We start from the raw sequence: 8,090 nt of genomic DNA on the forward strand, positions 1-8,090 counted from the left end.
GAACATAGGAACAGGAGTAGGCCATTCAGCCCCTCGTGCCTGCTCCGCCATTTGATAAGATCATGGCTGATCTGCGATCTAACTCCATATACCTGCCTTTGGCCCATATCCCTTAGTACCTCAAGGTATGCATCACAAAACCAGGGGGCAACCCTTCTACTCATCTATGCTGCCAAAATATTTTGAAGCATTCTTCCAGCAATAACGAAAGTGGAGAATGCTATCTTGCTTTGAGATGCATCCCCACTTTAAATAGGCCTTGGGAGGTGTGCCAGAAATTGCATGTCATGTCGGTGGGCTGCCCGATTCCCAACGCAGTCGGGAGGGCAGCCAATCAGTCAAATAGAACTGAGGCTTGGGAATTAAATTTGCCCAGGCCTCATGCCAACTATGTCATGGGGGCTTCTTGCCCACTCAATTCACCACTCAAGTTTAAAACGGGGCGATAAAGTCAGTAAGTATAATTGTATTTAGATCCGAGAATACATTCTGCTCAGATTATCTTGAATTTTACGTATTATATGCATACATGTTATAACTGCAATAAATTATTAATTCTCAAAGGAGATATAGATTGTAGATAAACTAGGAGGACAAGTTGATGAAGCTATATAAAAAAAAATAAAGGTTATGCGATCCTAGATTTTGCAAAAAGGATGCCAAGGCCATGGAGAGGCTGCAGTAGAGATTCACTAACATGATGCCTGGGATAAAAGACAATAATTATGAGGAGAAACTAGAGAAACTGGAACTCTTTTCATTAGAATAGAGAAGGTCAAGAGGAGATCTGAAAGAGGTGTTCAAAATTATGAAGCGTTTTGATAAAGTTAATTGGAAGGAACTATTTCTACTGATTGGTGAGTCAGTAACTGGGGGGCATAAATTTAAGATATTTTGTCAAAAGAACAAAGGGAGAGTTTAGGAGAATTTTTATATGCAAAGGATTGTTAGGTGTGGAATGCCCTATCAGGAAAAGTGAAAGAAGCAGAATTCATAATAGCTTTTAAAAGGAAAATGGACAAGGATTTGAAAAACAAAAATTTAAAAGGCTATGGAAAAAGGACAGGGGTTAAGAACTAAACAAGTAGCTCGTTCAGACAGCTAGCACAAGCATGATTCTATGAGTAGCACATGAGACCTTTAAGATCCACCTGAGCAATTTAACATCTCATCCAAAGGACACAACCATATTAGGAAACCAAAATATTATATAAATTACGTACCAATAAGAGCTAGTTTCATACACAGCCCACTACTTGCAACATTTTAATACTTGACCTGAGACTGGCATAGTTTGGTGATGTCCTTGGAATGTTTTGAGACTATAAAACTCCTCCTCAGTCTGCTTGACTGCCTCATGTAGTAAAGTATTTCCATGTCTGCCTTCGAGCAACTTCTTTCCTTTACTGATTGACTTTGCAAACACTCCATGAAGTAGGACAAACAACCCTAAAGTGTGTTTGAACAACCATAGAAATGGATTTGTTTGTGCCTTTAGGGTTTTTAATTTCTCTGATATGATGTCACTATTGATACAGGCAACAAATTCTTTTCTTCATCAAGAATTTATATTTTTACCCCTGCTACTGCTGAATTTGCCTATCTGCAGCATCAACAGTGCAAACATGTGGGAATGAGATAACTGTGTGGCACAGGAAGGGTTAAAGTTGCCTTTCGCTGGATTCTGTTGTTATTGCACTAATTGGCCAGCTACTGAAGCAGTTCTCCAATTCAGGCTCCCAGTCCCTTTGCTGTATAAACTGTTCCACTTTGCAAGACAGTCCCCATTGTAGCCAGATCAAATTTAAAATAGCCATGTTATCTCCTACTGTATTAAAATCCAATATAAGAACTCCAGCATAAACAGATCCCCCATTAGTTCAGCAGTTAATTAGACTAAGTGACATGGTACCTAGCAACCCCGACCCAGAAAGTTTCAGGTTTGATCCCTACTCTGTGCTGAATCAATTGATTTCAGTCAAGTAATAATGGGGCACTACAACTGGCCTTGCTATCTAAGGCTAAAGGAAGGGGAAATATCAAGCAAGCTTCATGCTCCTAATTACTATCCAGTGACACTCACTGGAAAGTGCAGCTTTATGGATGTCCGATGAAGACTGACTGACTCATGCTCAGCTCTGATGCTCCCTGTGCTTGAAGGGACTCCTGCAATCACTGTTTAGGCTCACACAAGGAATGGACACTTGTACAAAATAATGGACATTTGCCAGCACCCATAGAATTATAGGGGGTAATTTTCAACTTCACCACCTGGGCAGTAACCCAGAAGAGCAGATCCCCTGCCCATTGTAGAACACACCCAATTTTCATCCCATTGATTTTAATGGAATGGAAATGGGGTGGGTTCTATACGGGCAGGTGGTCCACTCCGTCGAATTATCACTTAGGTGGTGAAGTTGAAAATTACCCTCCATAGGATGAGTCGCTGTCTGCAGGGAAGGAGGGAACAAAACTGGGGAAAATAAATTGAAATTGAAAACCAAAACCCAAGCCAAAAAATCCTTCTCCCTCCCCTGTTCTCAGCAGAATAGTTTTTAAATAAACAAAACTTTAACAAAGGACAAATACCAGTAGCCCATCTGGGATTGCCTCCCCCTTTTTAAGATTTGACTTCAGGCTTGGCTCTGCAGAGGAGTCAATGGATTCCGCCCCCCCCCCCCCCCTCACAATTGCCAATCAAATTCAAATGAGGCCCAGCCATGAAAAAAGTTTGTGCCCTTCGCTAGTCTTATAGGGCGGGCGGTGCAATAGCTCCGCCCACCACATGCCCGATGTGTGCTGCATATGGGAATTGCCATAGATATATATATATATTTCAACATTACAGTGGTGTGGCACAGTCTTACAGGTGAGTCTTGCTTGGCCACATTTATGCATTTCCCAACAACCAGTTCATATGAACATACGAATTAAGAGCAGGAGTAGGCCATTCGGACCCTCGAGCCCGCTCTGCCATTTGATAAGATCATGGCTGATCTGATTGTGACCTCAACCCTACTTTCCCATCTACCTACTATAACCTTTGACTCCCTTCTTAATCAGGAATCTATCTAACTCAGCCTTAAACATATTCAATGACCCTGCCTCCACTGCTCTCTGGGGTAGGGAGTTCCACAGACTCATGACCCTCTGAGAGAAAAAATTTCTCCTTACCTCCGTGTTAAATGAGAGACCCCTTATTTTTAAACTGTGGCCCCTAGTTTTAGTCTCTCCCACAAGGAGAAACATCCTCTCAGCATCTACCCCTTCAAGTTCCCTCAGCATCTTATATGTTTCAATAAGATATCACCTCTCATTCTTCTAAACTCCATTGTATACAGGCCCAACTTGTCCAACCTTTCCTCATAAGATAACCCCCTCATCCCAGGAATCAGTCGAGTGAACCTTCTCTGAACCGCCTCCAAAGCAATTATGTCCATTCTTAAATAAGGAGACCAAAACTGCACACAGTATTCTAGATGTGGTCTCACCAATGCCATGTACAACTGCAGCAAAACATCTCTACTTTTATAATCCATTCCCCTTGCAATAAATGACAACATTCCACTTGCCTTCCAAATCACTTGCTGTACCTGCATACTAACTTTTTGTGATTCATGTACTAGGACACCCAGATCCCTCTGTACCTCAGAGTTCTGCAATCTCTCTCCATTTAAATAATATACTGCTTTTCTATTCCTCCTGCCAAAGTGGACAAGTTCACATTTTCCCACATTATAGTCCATTAGTCAAATGTTTGCCCACTCACTTAACCTATCTTCAGCAACAGTATTAGAAGGCATCTGAAAACAGGCATGCTTGCACTTCTCTCAGCTTACAAATAGTGCATAATTTTGGGAGATGGGGTAGAAAAACTGAAAATGTGGGGGAATAAAAATACTTAGTGCAACATTGGCCCAGAATTTGCTGTAGCAGGGCAACGAACAGCATCCGCCATTCGTTAAACTTGCCCTTGCCCGTTTAATTTGGATACTTTTTTTGCGCCGCAAGTTGCTGGGAGTGCGAGGAAAACAGAGCATCTGGGATCTGAGTGAACAGGGCAAACAACTGTGTATCTCCCTAACCAATCAGATTGAAGGATTGTGAAATTAACAGTGCAAGCACTGAGAAGGAAGTGTAAGTTAGAATGGGTGAATTCAATGTCAAATCAGGTACAGAAAGAGAAATAAAGAGAGGGAAAGTAAGATTGGATTAATACAGAAAGGAAAAGTTTTTTTTTAAATGACTGAAGGACTGAGACTTCACACTTGTAATAGTTAATTTTCAGTGCCAGAGAGGTTGACTAGCAGTAATTAACACTTATCACATTGTTAAAAGGATACTTAGACTTGAAATGACTTGACTTAGCTTTCTGTGGCGTGTTTACGAACATACAAACAATGAAGGACAGGAAAATACCCTCTAGTCCATCCAGCCTGTCCCACTTAAGTTCATATCTACTGCGCAAATAAAGCAACTTCACATCATTCAATGCATTTCAATTGTGAGGCGAGATGCCATTTTCGTGACGCTAACGGCAGAGCAGCGCATCTCGGACAGCAACATTTGGATTTCCACGTTTGAGCACGCACCTGCCCTCACCTGAAGTTGCTGTAGCATTCGCCCAAAGCAACGGCAAGTGCCATTAGCCTCACCATTATTTTGACAGCAAATTCTGGGCCATTGTCATACAGGTGGTAAATCAAAGAACTGTAGCAAATCAGAGTTCTAATCTGCCCACTGTAATTCCCTGACAGACTGACCAGCAATGTCACTGTTAAACAGAGTCGCATAAAAGCTAATAGAGATATTTTTCAGATCTTGATTAATAGGTCAGGACTTATTGCCGCTGAGTTGCTGTGAAGTTCCAGCAGTTAATAGCATATGTTTAAACAGGCCATTAAAAAAAATCCATATATGTCATAATCGGGCTATGCAGACACAAGCAAATTATGTATTTAAATGGTTTCTAACAGTAGGGAGATATTTTAAAAGCCTTAGGACATTATCAGATATATCCCTTATTATCAATAACCATCAAGTCTCCATTAATAGGGTCAGGACCTTTCCATGGGTTCAATACTGAATAAATCCTCAGTATTTGCTATTGTGAAAAAATGTATTTTACATTTTGCAAAGAAAACTACAACATTATAGCATTTGAAGTATTTTACTCTATTTCATATATTCTGTTCCCCTTTTGTACCCAGGCATACAACACACACATAAAATAAAACAAAGAAAATAAGTTTTGAGGAAATGTTAGTTGCTGAGTTTGCACATGGAATTGAATTTTCTTTGCATAAAAAAGTAATGGTAAACAACGCCAAAAGGATGAGGTAGACAATATAACACATTGCATCTCACCCTGATTTTTCACTTTGTTTCCCTTCATAGTATGTTTGCATATGAAATTAATTGAACAAAGTAAGGTTTCTCATAATTTTTCCCTCCTGTAGTGGCAAATACTTTTCCTTCTGATCTTTTTATCACCAAGTTTTCACAATGCAGATTATTTTCCTAAAGTGTTGTAAAAGTTACAACATTGGAGACAAAAAATTCTAGTACCACTGTGGTAAAATGTATTTTGCCTGTGTTGAATGTTTAACTTGTAGTTTTGTGATGCTAGATTCAGCATGTAATGTATTAACTGCCAAAGCTGCACTCAGTATCCTTTTTAATAGAAAACCATAAGCCTGAACCAGTCTGTTTGTCTATTAGATTTTTCGCAAGATACAAGTTCTTTTAGGTGCATACAGCACTGATTTGAATTGTTAATTATCCCGTGTTAGTTACTGCAAGTGGCTGGGGGTTGCTATTTACAATCTTAAACAACTCATGGTATCAATATAGTGATGGCTCCTTGTGACACCAGATTGTCTAAGGTGTTGTTCTATTCAATTTGCACAGTGGGAAGCATAGCCTGGCAAACTTTTGGAAGAATCTTAGCCTCACATCAAAGGGTAGGCCCTCAGCTCAGGGAAATGACTTTGATACAGCTTTTTCCTGAGTCCTTTGAAGAAAGGGTTAGGTCCTTGATTAGCTGCACCTTCTGTGAATCACAGCTCACTGGGCAGAGACTCATTCTCACAGACCTAAGGGGGCAGTTCATGGAGAGGCAGTCTCAAAGTGTTTGTAAATTTTGGTACCAGCAGTAAAGACTGTTTGTACTTTAATGCCTGAGCCAGCTTAGCCTTGAAGGGTTAAGATAGTGTGTGATCTTCTGTTTTAGAGCTGATGTTTAAAGAAAAAGTAAGTAGCATATTTATTATTTTTGTATAGAGAAGAGTGCAGGGAAATATATATTCTCAAAGTAAAACTGTGTACCTACTCGTTCATATATATTATGTAAATAAACCACTTATTGGTTCAAAAGTTGTGTCTTATTTCAGTAAAGTGCTTATTTGGACTTCTAGAAAGAGAGGACATGCACTTAAGTTGCATAAGGGTAGAACTGGATGTCAGGAGGTTTTTCTTTTCCAAGAGGACAGTAGACCAAAGGACAAGCTTTTTTTAAATTCCAAAATATACTTCATTTCATAAAATGTAAGGATACACACAGTTCAATGTAAATATCACAATTACAATTCAAAACAATACAAATCATACAGAATACGATCCCATTATTACAATTCAAAACACAGTACAGAAACTTAACTAGACCAGCCATACAAATACTGTGGCCACAAGAGCAGGTCAAAGGCTGGGTATTCTGTGGCGAGTGACTCACCTCCTGACTCCCCAAAGCCTTTCCACCATCTACAAGGCACAAGTCAGGAGTGTGATGGAATACTCTCCACTTGCCTGGTTAAGTGCAGCTCCAACAACACTCAAGAAGCTCGACACCATCCAGGACAAAGCAGCCCGCTTGATTGGCACCCCATCCACCACCTTAAACATTCACTCCCTTCAACACCGGCACACAGTAGCTGCAGTGTGTACCATCCACAGGATGCACTGCAGCAACTCGCCAAGGCTTCTTCGGCAGCACCTCTCAAACCCGCGACCTCTACCACCTAGAAGGACAAGGACAGAAGGCACATGGGAACAACACCACCTGCACGTTCCCCTCCAAGTCACACACCATCCCGACTTGGAAATATATCGCCATTCCGTCATCATCGCTGGGTCAATATCCTGGAACTCCCTTCCTAACAGCACTTTGTGAGAACCTTCACCGCACAGACTGCAGCGGTTCAAGAAGGTGGCTCACCACCACCTTCTCAAGGGCAATTATGGATGGGCAATAAATGCTGGGCATGCCAGCGACGCCCACATCCCATGAACGAATAAAAAAAAACATATCTTCCAATAAATGCTGTACAATACAAGGCCTTACATGGTGGCCTTTCCCCATACAGCCTATGCGTAGGCCCGTTAAGTGTGGATTCACTGCATACCATGAAAAGAGAGTTGGACCAGTTCCTGGCTGGGTGGAGGTCACAACATACAAAAGGTAGGCGGAATAATGAGTAATATAAAGAATGATCACTGTGTTCTCCTGAACTATTTTTGATTGCCTAAGGGGATCAGATAGGAATCTTCCGCATCTGTTTTGCCTAAAATTGGCCCAAGGTTTTTTTCTTGCCTCTCCCAGGAAATTACATAGCTGCTGGTGGGTGCTGGGTATTGTAAATCATGATGCTTAGGGCATCATGGTTGTATTGGGCAGGCTCAATGGACCAACTGGGCTTATCCTGTCCATAATCTTTTGTGTGCTCCTAGCCATGTGTCTATGTGATAGATTCCAGCAGCCAGTGTACAGAATGACTGATCTCCATTATGATCCCTGGGCCTTGGTATCATTTAATCAGATAGTAGGCAGAAAAAGCTGTGGATTGTGGAGGATATAATATCCCATTTACGAGAATGACTGGTAATGCTGAACAGAAGAGAATATCTAGGGTAAAAATGTGAAAACTGTGACAACCACCCTTGATTAGGACACTGAGTGGACAATTTTTAACTGCCTGTTACTTGCCTGAATGGGTGGCCAGCAATTGAAAATCAGGGAGCTTGTCGGCCACCCCATTGAAGTCCATGGACCCCTGTAAAAGGCAGACGTGTAAATGGGTGGGAGACTGCGTAAA

The sequence above is a fragment of the Heptranchias perlo genome, chromosome 13, assembly GCF_035084215.1.
Source record: "Heptranchias perlo isolate sHepPer1 chromosome 13, sHepPer1.hap1, whole genome shotgun sequence".
NCBI lineage: Eukaryota > Metazoa > Chordata > Chondrichthyes > Hexanchiformes > Hexanchidae > Heptranchias > Heptranchias perlo.